Raw genomic sequence first — 8,802 nt, 5'->3', positions numbered from 1 at the left:
ATATATATATATATATATATAGCTTTTCTTAGCCTCAGTCCAAAAAATGAGTAAAATAAGAAAGGGCTTTTAAAAAACCTTAATAAGTAGAGTGCAGATTTATCACATGGGGAGACTGCTTCACTGGGTTGCAGCAATACATGTTCATTGGCTGGTCTCATTCACATGAGGCAAACTCCATTACTTGCTGTGAGCAAGAAAAAGGTTACCTGACCCAACTGGAGAGTATTAGCTTTTTTGTTCAGCTATGAAAAAATTGCTTTGCCACGTAGGTCAGCATCATGATGTAAATCTTAATGAAAGTTTCTGAGATGTGAGAGTAAATCAAGCTGTTTGGCCACCTTGATGCTCTCTTAATCTGTCTTTTTCTTGCTTTATTTCCTTCAGTTGATTTTAAGGAACACCCAACTCAATGCAGACTCACTTGCAGAACAATCACTACTCCAGTCAGCCATTGTAGCCCTTTCCACACTCAAGGCTTGGGATACTAGATTCATGGACTGAGTCCTCTTTCTTGTGGAATAAAAGTTAAAAAACATTAAGTTTTCCTGTTGTTTCACTTGTGGGATTTTGTTTGTTTTTTTTTTTTCTTAGAGACTGTCATTCATTCGAGGAGCTCTGGTGGTGTAGTGGTTAAGGCATTTGGCTGCTAACCAACAGATCAGTGGTTCAAAATCACCAGCCTCAATGAGGCTGCTTGCTCTGTAATGATATATACAGCCTTGAAAGCCCCAAGGATGTTGCTATGAGTTGCAATCAACTCAATGGCAGTGAGTTTTTTTTTTTTTTTTTTGGTCATTTATTTGAGAGCCTATGTCTCTACTATACATTGAAAAATTGAATGAGGTTTTTAATACGAACCAAAAAGTATCTGGATTTTTAAATGGATTAATAAGAGCACAAAGATATTAAACAAACCAATTCAATTGTTTGCCAGATTCCTATGATCTATGTAGGCATAGCCATTGGATTGAATTCTTCCCTAAGAGGTCATTAAGGGACACTGGCTATTCCATCATATGACTTCCTCGCCTCTAGGAGCTTTGTCTACCTACTTGGTAAAGAGAAGAAAACCTAAAAGAGTGTACATGGTGGATTTTTATGAGTCAGGTCTGGAAATGACACATATCAATTGTTTATGTTGAATTGGAAAAAAAATAGTCATTTGCTGTACCTAACTATAAGTGTGCTGCGAGGTGCAACATTGCCATTTTTTTTCAAAGAGAAAGAGTAGATTTTACTGGGCAGCTAGGGGTTACTGCTATTTCACATGCCCAGTGAATCAAAATACATGAAATTGTTTCATGCTGAAAATTGAAAGTAACTGTTATGAGATGCAGAGGAGAAATTATTACTTCTGATGAGGAAAGATACTAAAAACCTTTAGCAAATATTAGTATTGCTAGCTGCCCTCCAGGTGACTCTCTGACACATAGCGATGTTTCATTTGACAGAACTAAATGTTCTTTGGTCCTGTACCATCTTCATAATCTTTGGTATGTTTGAGAGCACTGTGATGCTATTGTGTCCATCCATCTTCTTGAAGGATCCCCCAGTTTTCACTGACCTTCCCAAAGATGATGTCCTTTTGTGGCAAATGGTCTTTCCTGATGGCTTACCTAAAGTAAGTTTTGCAAAGTCTTACCATCCTTGCGTCTAAGGTGCATTCTGGATGTATTTCTTCAAAGACTTGTTCATTCTTCTGGTGATCCACTGTATATTCAACATTCTTTTGACAAACATCACAATTCAAAGGCATCAATTCTTCTTTTATCTTCTTATTTTTTTTTTTTTTAATTCTCATATGTCTACATGCATATAAAGGCTTTGAAAAGAGCATGACTGGGTTAGGAGCTCCTTAGTTATCAAGCAATATCATTGCTTTTTAAAACTTTAAAGAAGTCTTTAATAGGAGATTCTTCCAATGCTATATGAGATTTAATTTCTTGACTGTTGTTTCCGTGGACATTGATTATTGATCTAAGTAGAATGAAATCCTTTGCAACTTCAGTTTCTTCTTCAGTAAATACATGCTATTTAATAAGGATAATTTTTACCAGTAGATAATTAGTTTTGGTAAAACCAGAAGAGAAAGCCTACCAAGTTTAAACTTAGGCATAAATGAGAGACTGATTGGAGTGGCCCAGAAAGAATGTTGTTGTCATTGTTAGTTGCTGTTGAGTCAATTCCAATTCATGGCAACCCTATATGTACAGAATAGAACTGTCCTCCATAGGGTTTTCAAGGCTGTGAGCTTTCGGAAGCAGTTCACCAGGTTTGTCTTCTGAGGTGCTTCTGAGTATGTTGGATCCACTAACCTTTTAGCTAGTAGTTGAGTAGTTAGCTTTTTGCAACACCCAGACTCTCTGCCAAAAACCATAGATATGTACAAATTTATGGAAACATAGTTTCCAAAATAAGGTAGGCATCTTAACTTCTATATGTCAGTGATTCATGGAACTTTTGAATTTCAGTTCCACTTCCTTTTACAAGGAACAAACACTGCCATAGAACCTGTTCTGACTCATAGCAACCCTATAGATCAGAGTAGAATTGCCCAGAAGGTTTCCAAGGCTGTAAATCTTCCAGAAGCAGACTACTTCATCTTTCTCCTGCACCGTGGCTGGTGAATTTGAACTGCCAACTTTTTGGTTAACAGCTGGATCCTTTAACCACTATGCCACCAGAGTAGGTTAGCATATATTTATATTGTAAAAAATTCAAAAACCACAAAATGTTAGGCTGTGAAAAATCTCCTTTCCACTGCTATCTACTCAGTTTCTGTAGAAACAACCATTGTTACTAGTTCCTTGTATATTCTTACAGAGATATTTTATGCATATGAAAGCATATATATCTATAATTTTTAAAACTTGGATAGTAGCATATGCTACACATTATTTTGCAACTTCTTTCACGTGGAGATCATTCACATCAGTACTTATTCATCTTTACATATGCAAAGAATTCCTTTGTATGGATGAGTCATTTTGTTGTCTGTTCTGGTTACCCAGTGCTGCTCTGACAGGAATATACCACAACTGTGCATGCTGAACAAACAGGAGTTTATTCTCTCATAGTTTGGAAGCTTTTAGTCCACATTCAAAGTGCCAGGCTCTAGGGGCTGTATGAAAACCCCTCAACCTTGGACTTTAGCTTTGCCTTTTGCTCCTGGCCCACTGAACCTAGAGGCATCTCTTCACTCAGGCAGCCACTGGCTGCTGAGGCCAATACCCCCAAGGTCGACAAATAAAATGGCACAGTCCTGATGTTACCAAACCACATGGCAGGCCATTAACTCAAGTTCATTTTAAGTCCCAAGGTTGGCAGAGTATGGCAGGTTGCTGAACAATGACACGGCTACATGCAGGGTCCAAGCGTGTCATAAGCTACAGACCATTCCCCAAGGCTTCTGCTTATATACAGGAAGCAGACCACATTCCCTAAGGCAGCTAATCAGCTGCTCACAGTAGATTCCACCATGGAGTTGATTACCAGTCTCATCATGGGGAATACTACATCCAGCTGCCCAGCCACTCAACCAGGCCCAGCCAAGATGACACACAAACTAAACTCCCACATTGTCGTATATATGACTGTCATAAGGTCACAGTCATAATGTTTTTATCCACTTCTCAATTGGTAGCCATTTAGTTGTTTCTCAATGTTTATTATTAAAACAATTGCTGCGATAAATATCTTTTTAAACCATGAGGGATTGCTGGGTCAAATGAGCTGAAACAATAAAAAATCATGCTTTTGTAGGGTCTGAAAATTATACAGTTTGGTAGGCTTCTTGTTAGAAAAAGAATATGTATTATATTTAAAAATTAGGTATGCATGTGAATATTTATTTAGAAGTAGGAAAGATCACAATGAACTTTTAAAGGTGACAAATACCAAAAGCATCATAAAAATCTAAAGGTTTTGTACGTAATTACATTTATACTTAACTAACTTTTTAATATACCTGTGGCAGACTAAGGCATTTGACTGCTAACCAGAAGTCTAGTGGTTCAATACCACCAGCCGCTCCTCAGTAGGAAGGGTTGGCAATCTACTTCTGTAGTGATACCACCTTGGAAACCCAAGGAGGGATCGTGATGTGTAGTATCTGACTTGACGGAAGTGAATTTGGTTTTTGGTTTGGTGGCAGGCTAAATAATTGTCTCCCAAAGATGTCCTTGTTCTAGTCCCTGGGACCTTTGAATGTACCTTACATAGTAAAAGGAGCATAGTTGAGGTAATTATATTAAGGATTTTGAGATGGAGAAGATTATTCTGGATTAGTGTCCCAATGTAATCCCAAAGGTCCTGAAAGTATGGAGGTAAGAAAATCCGAGATATTGAGAGAAGACCTGAGAATGAAAGCACAAGTTAGAAAGGAGAGAAGATGCTTTAGTTCCCACTTTGAAGATGGGGGAAGGGGTCGTGAAATATAGACTACCTCTAGAAGCTCGAAAGGAAAGGAAATAGATTCTCCTCTAGAGACTTCAAAAGAAATGCAACCTTGTGGACTCATTTTAAACTTCTAACTTCCAGAAATGTAAGATAATAAATTTGTGTTGTTTTAGTCCACTAAGTTTGTGATAATTTGTTACAGCAACAATAAGAGACTACAACGCCCTTATAAAACTTTGCTGACATTTTTTGACTAAATACACTTTAATAAATTTTATAATAACATTTTCATAATATTTTCTTTAAAGAGAATGGAAAGATCATTCCACTTTTAGCATAACTTATTAGACTTTGTTTCTTAATATCAATATTTGGGATGCATAAAATATGAGATTTCCTCAGAGATGTGCAGTTTTTACTACTGCCAACATTTTGAGCACTATGGAGTTTGGGAATTTGATAAATTCTATTTTCAGTGAGTCTCATTTTTAAAAGAGCTGAATTTGTAATTAGATATACTGTGTGATCGAGTATATTTCTAACAAGAAATAACCTCTATTTTGACTAGCCATCAGTGAGATCCCAATTTTTGGTTTACAATTTTGCACCCCTATACATTTTAAATCTTATTTCCTTTTACACTTGTTTCATCCTGACTTCTGGTGGTGGATGTTGTAAGATATGTTCATTTTGCCACATATCTTCTGTCCCTGCGCACTTATGCCACAATGCTGATGCATAGCACTATTCCAGGAAGCCATTCCTTCAATGGTATGGTTTGCTATATCTTAACTAGATAAGATCTGACTGAGAACCATAAACATATTTAAACATCTGGAAGTACACATATTTTCAAATCACCTTCCTTGGCATAGTGGGTAAGGCATTTTGTTGCTAACCAGAAGGTTGGCGGTTCAAACCCACCAGCTGTTCTGCAGGAGGAAGATGAGGCAATCTACTTGCATAAAAATGTATAGCCTTGGAAACCCAATGGGGATACCTATGAGTCAGAATCGACTCAGTGGCAGTGAGTTGGGTTTTTTGGTCCATGTACTTAGATCCTAAAATTGCACATAGTCATTCTAATGCCATCTGACACTTTCTTTCAGTTTTCTTATTTCTGTCCTTTATTTATCTCTCTGTGGTTTTATGAGAATCTATTCTTTTTGTGCATTTTCTATTTAGCCTTCATTTTTGTGTTGGTTGCATTTGTGTCTTCTGATTTCTTCTGAACCTTGAAAGCTGGCTTCTCACCTACATTTATTGATTCACCTACGTTTACTTCCCTGACCTCTGGTCTTATGTTTATGGGTTATGTCATTGAAAATTTGGAGAGGAAGGGTCAGTAGTCTTAAAGATTATGATCAAAACATATTACTTAGCAAATTTTAGAAAAACTAATGGCCATGTAAACATTGTGCAAGGTACCCCTCCAGGGAATCAGAATTGGGCATGTAGGTGAGGCACCCTTCATTAAGATCATGATTTCTGATTTCTTTTACTTTGCATTTCTCTGGAGTACATATTTCTATTTCCACAATCCTGAAATACGTTATTTTCACATGTCTCTCTTATATAATGCAGAGTTGTATTTGCTTTATGATTCAATTTAATTTTTTTCTTTTAAAAAGTGAACTTATTATTTACATTATTATATAATACATATATTTTGTCTCAGTTTAAGTATGTTTTTACTTGCTTTCTGTTTTTTAAAATAATTATATGATTACTTATTTGTTTTGTAGTATGTTTCTTCAGATAAATTGGCCCATAATGGTAAGTTTTTGAAAAAAATTATTAGTTGTCTATTTCTTTACATAGTTTTAAAGTCTTACTATGAGTAACAAGTCTATTTTCCTTTCTTCCTGTCCACATCTTGTACCTAATTTTAGTTGATTCTATTATTTTTCTTGCATTTACTTCTGTATTATTAACTTGTTTCTTGATCATCATTAAAAGCTATCTTATGCCATCTAGTTTGCAATGATGAGAAAGTCAGCATATTTACTGTAACTCTCTTGTCCCACAGTCCACCAACTCTTAATTATACCATGTTATAATGTTCTGCCACCAAATCTCTTCATTTGTGCTAGTCATAAGTCTCACATTAAACAGGCTGAATGTTCAGTGCTCATCTGTTTGTTCTAGCATTTCCAGTCGGCTCTGGGTTGGTTAAATTTTATACTCGGATAGTTTCTTTAAGAGCAATGCATGAGAACAAAGCTCCCTATGGTTAAAAACGTTTATTTGTGACAGTTAGTGGTATTTGCTGGATGATTCTTGGGTTGTACTTTTTTTTTTTTGATGACTTTGTTAGACATTGCTATATTCTAGTCTAATGTTGATTGTTGCTATGCAAAAACAAATTAAGATATATTATCTTTTTTAGGTGACTTGTAGTTTATGCCTGCTATCCTAAATAATCTTTTTTTTATTTTTTTAATATTTCAAGTCTATGTTTCCATGTTGAAAGCTCTGCACTAATTTTCCTTGTCCCTTAAAACTATAGATTCCTTCTTTTATTTCTGGAATGTTTTCTTGGATTATCTTTAATTAATTTTTTCATTCCATTATTTTTTTTTCTTTCAGAAACTTTAAAAATGTGTATATTTAAACCCTTTGTCATGTCCATAAGGAGCCCTGTTGACAGAGTAATTAAGGTCAACTGTTTGAACTCACCAGCCTCTTTTCTGAGAGGAAAATGTGGCAGTTTGCTTATGTAAAGATTGATGGCTTTGGAATCTCTATGGAGCAGTTCTACTCTGACCTATAGAGTTGCTAGGAGTCAAAATTGACTCCACAGCAACAGGTTTGGTTTGGGGTTTGTTACGTCTCTAATCATTTTAAATTTATTTCTATTTCTTTTGTTTTTTTCAGTTTTTTTTTTTTTTTTTTAAATATATGTATATACCTGTTCTCTATCTCTTTCATAAGAATCAATTCTCCTTTGTGCATTTTCCATTTGGACTTCCTTTTTGTGTTGGTTTCATTTGTGTCTTTTTTTCTGAGCTCTGAAAGCTGTGATTTCATCTGCATTTACTGATCACCTTCTCTTCCCTGAGCTCTTGCATCTCTTGTATTTGTTTTATAGATTTATTTTTCTAACTCAGAGAAAAATATTTGGTCAAATTTTTCATGTGCTCAGTTTTTTTTTTTTTTTTCCTTGTAATTTCTTTGTATGTTGTTTGTGTGTTGTTTCTTTTACAACAACTCATTTTTGAATGAAGTGCATTTTCCTCCACCACCCATGTGTCAAGGAGCTCTGGTGGTACAGTGGTTAAGGCATCCTACTGCTAACCAAAAGATCTGTGGTCTGAACCCACCAGCCTCTCTGTGGGAGAAAGATGAGACAGTCTGCCTCTGTGAGAATTTACAGCATTGGAAACCCTGTGGGATAGTTGCACTCTGCCCTATAGGATCACTGTGAGTTGGAATCAACTTGATGGCAGTGTTTTTTTTCCTAAACCCACCTGTCAGTTGGTCTTAGTGTGGTGGCCTGCCTGTTGCTATGATGCTGGAAGCTATGCCACTGCTATTTTAAATACCAGTAGGGTCATCCATGTTGAACAAGTTACAGTGAAACTTCTAGACGAAGGCAGACTAGGAAGAAAGGCCTGATAATCTAGTTCTAAAGATGAGTCAGAGAAAAACCTTTGGATTACAGTAGAATATTTCCAGATGGAGTGCTGGAGGATGAATTCTCTAGGTTGGAAGGCAATCAATACATGGTGACCACAAAAATGAACTCGAGTGTACTGATGATTGTAAAGGTGACACAAGACCGACCACATTTCCTTCTGTTGGACATGGGGGGCCAATATGTCAATTCAATGACAACTAATAACAATAAACTTGATTTGCTATTTGTATGAGGTTTTTGTGTCATAGGTGCCATGTTATAAATTATATGATTTTCTTTTAGCCTGAGGTTTTGGGTGTAAGAATTTTTTATCTACCTTCTTCAGATAATTAGAGGAAAGTTGTTATTCACTTTTCATAAATCCCTCTTGTCCTTCTCCCCTTAAAACTATAGATTCCTTCTTTTATTTCTGGAATGTTTTCTTGGATTATCTTTAATTATTTTTTCCATTCTATTATTTTTTTTTCTTTCAGAAACTTTAAAAATGTATATATTTAAACCCCTTTGTCATGTCCATAAGGAGCCCTGTTGACACAGTAGTTAAGCACCATATAGGCAGACAATTCCTACAAATATATGCCTCCAGGATTTTATTGTATTGCCTGTTTTACTTATTAGGACTAAACTGGGTCCATAGCATGGCATCTGCGCCTAGTACATTTACCTTAGTTCTGCTGTTGCTCATAGGACTTTAGAGTTTGAACATTTGGGTGTACTCCTCACCTTTTAGGGCTATTCTTTGCTACTCTTTTTTTTTTTTT

Source organism: Orycteropus afer, unplaced genomic scaffold (genome assembly GCF_000298275.1).
Source record: "Orycteropus afer afer isolate SDZICR_OR568_19922 unplaced genomic scaffold, OryAfe1.0 scaffold00105, whole genome shotgun sequence".
NCBI classification, from domain to species: Eukaryota; Metazoa; Chordata; class Mammalia; order Tubulidentata; family Orycteropodidae; genus Orycteropus; species Orycteropus afer.
Note: the sequence above shows the minus strand (reverse complement) of the source record.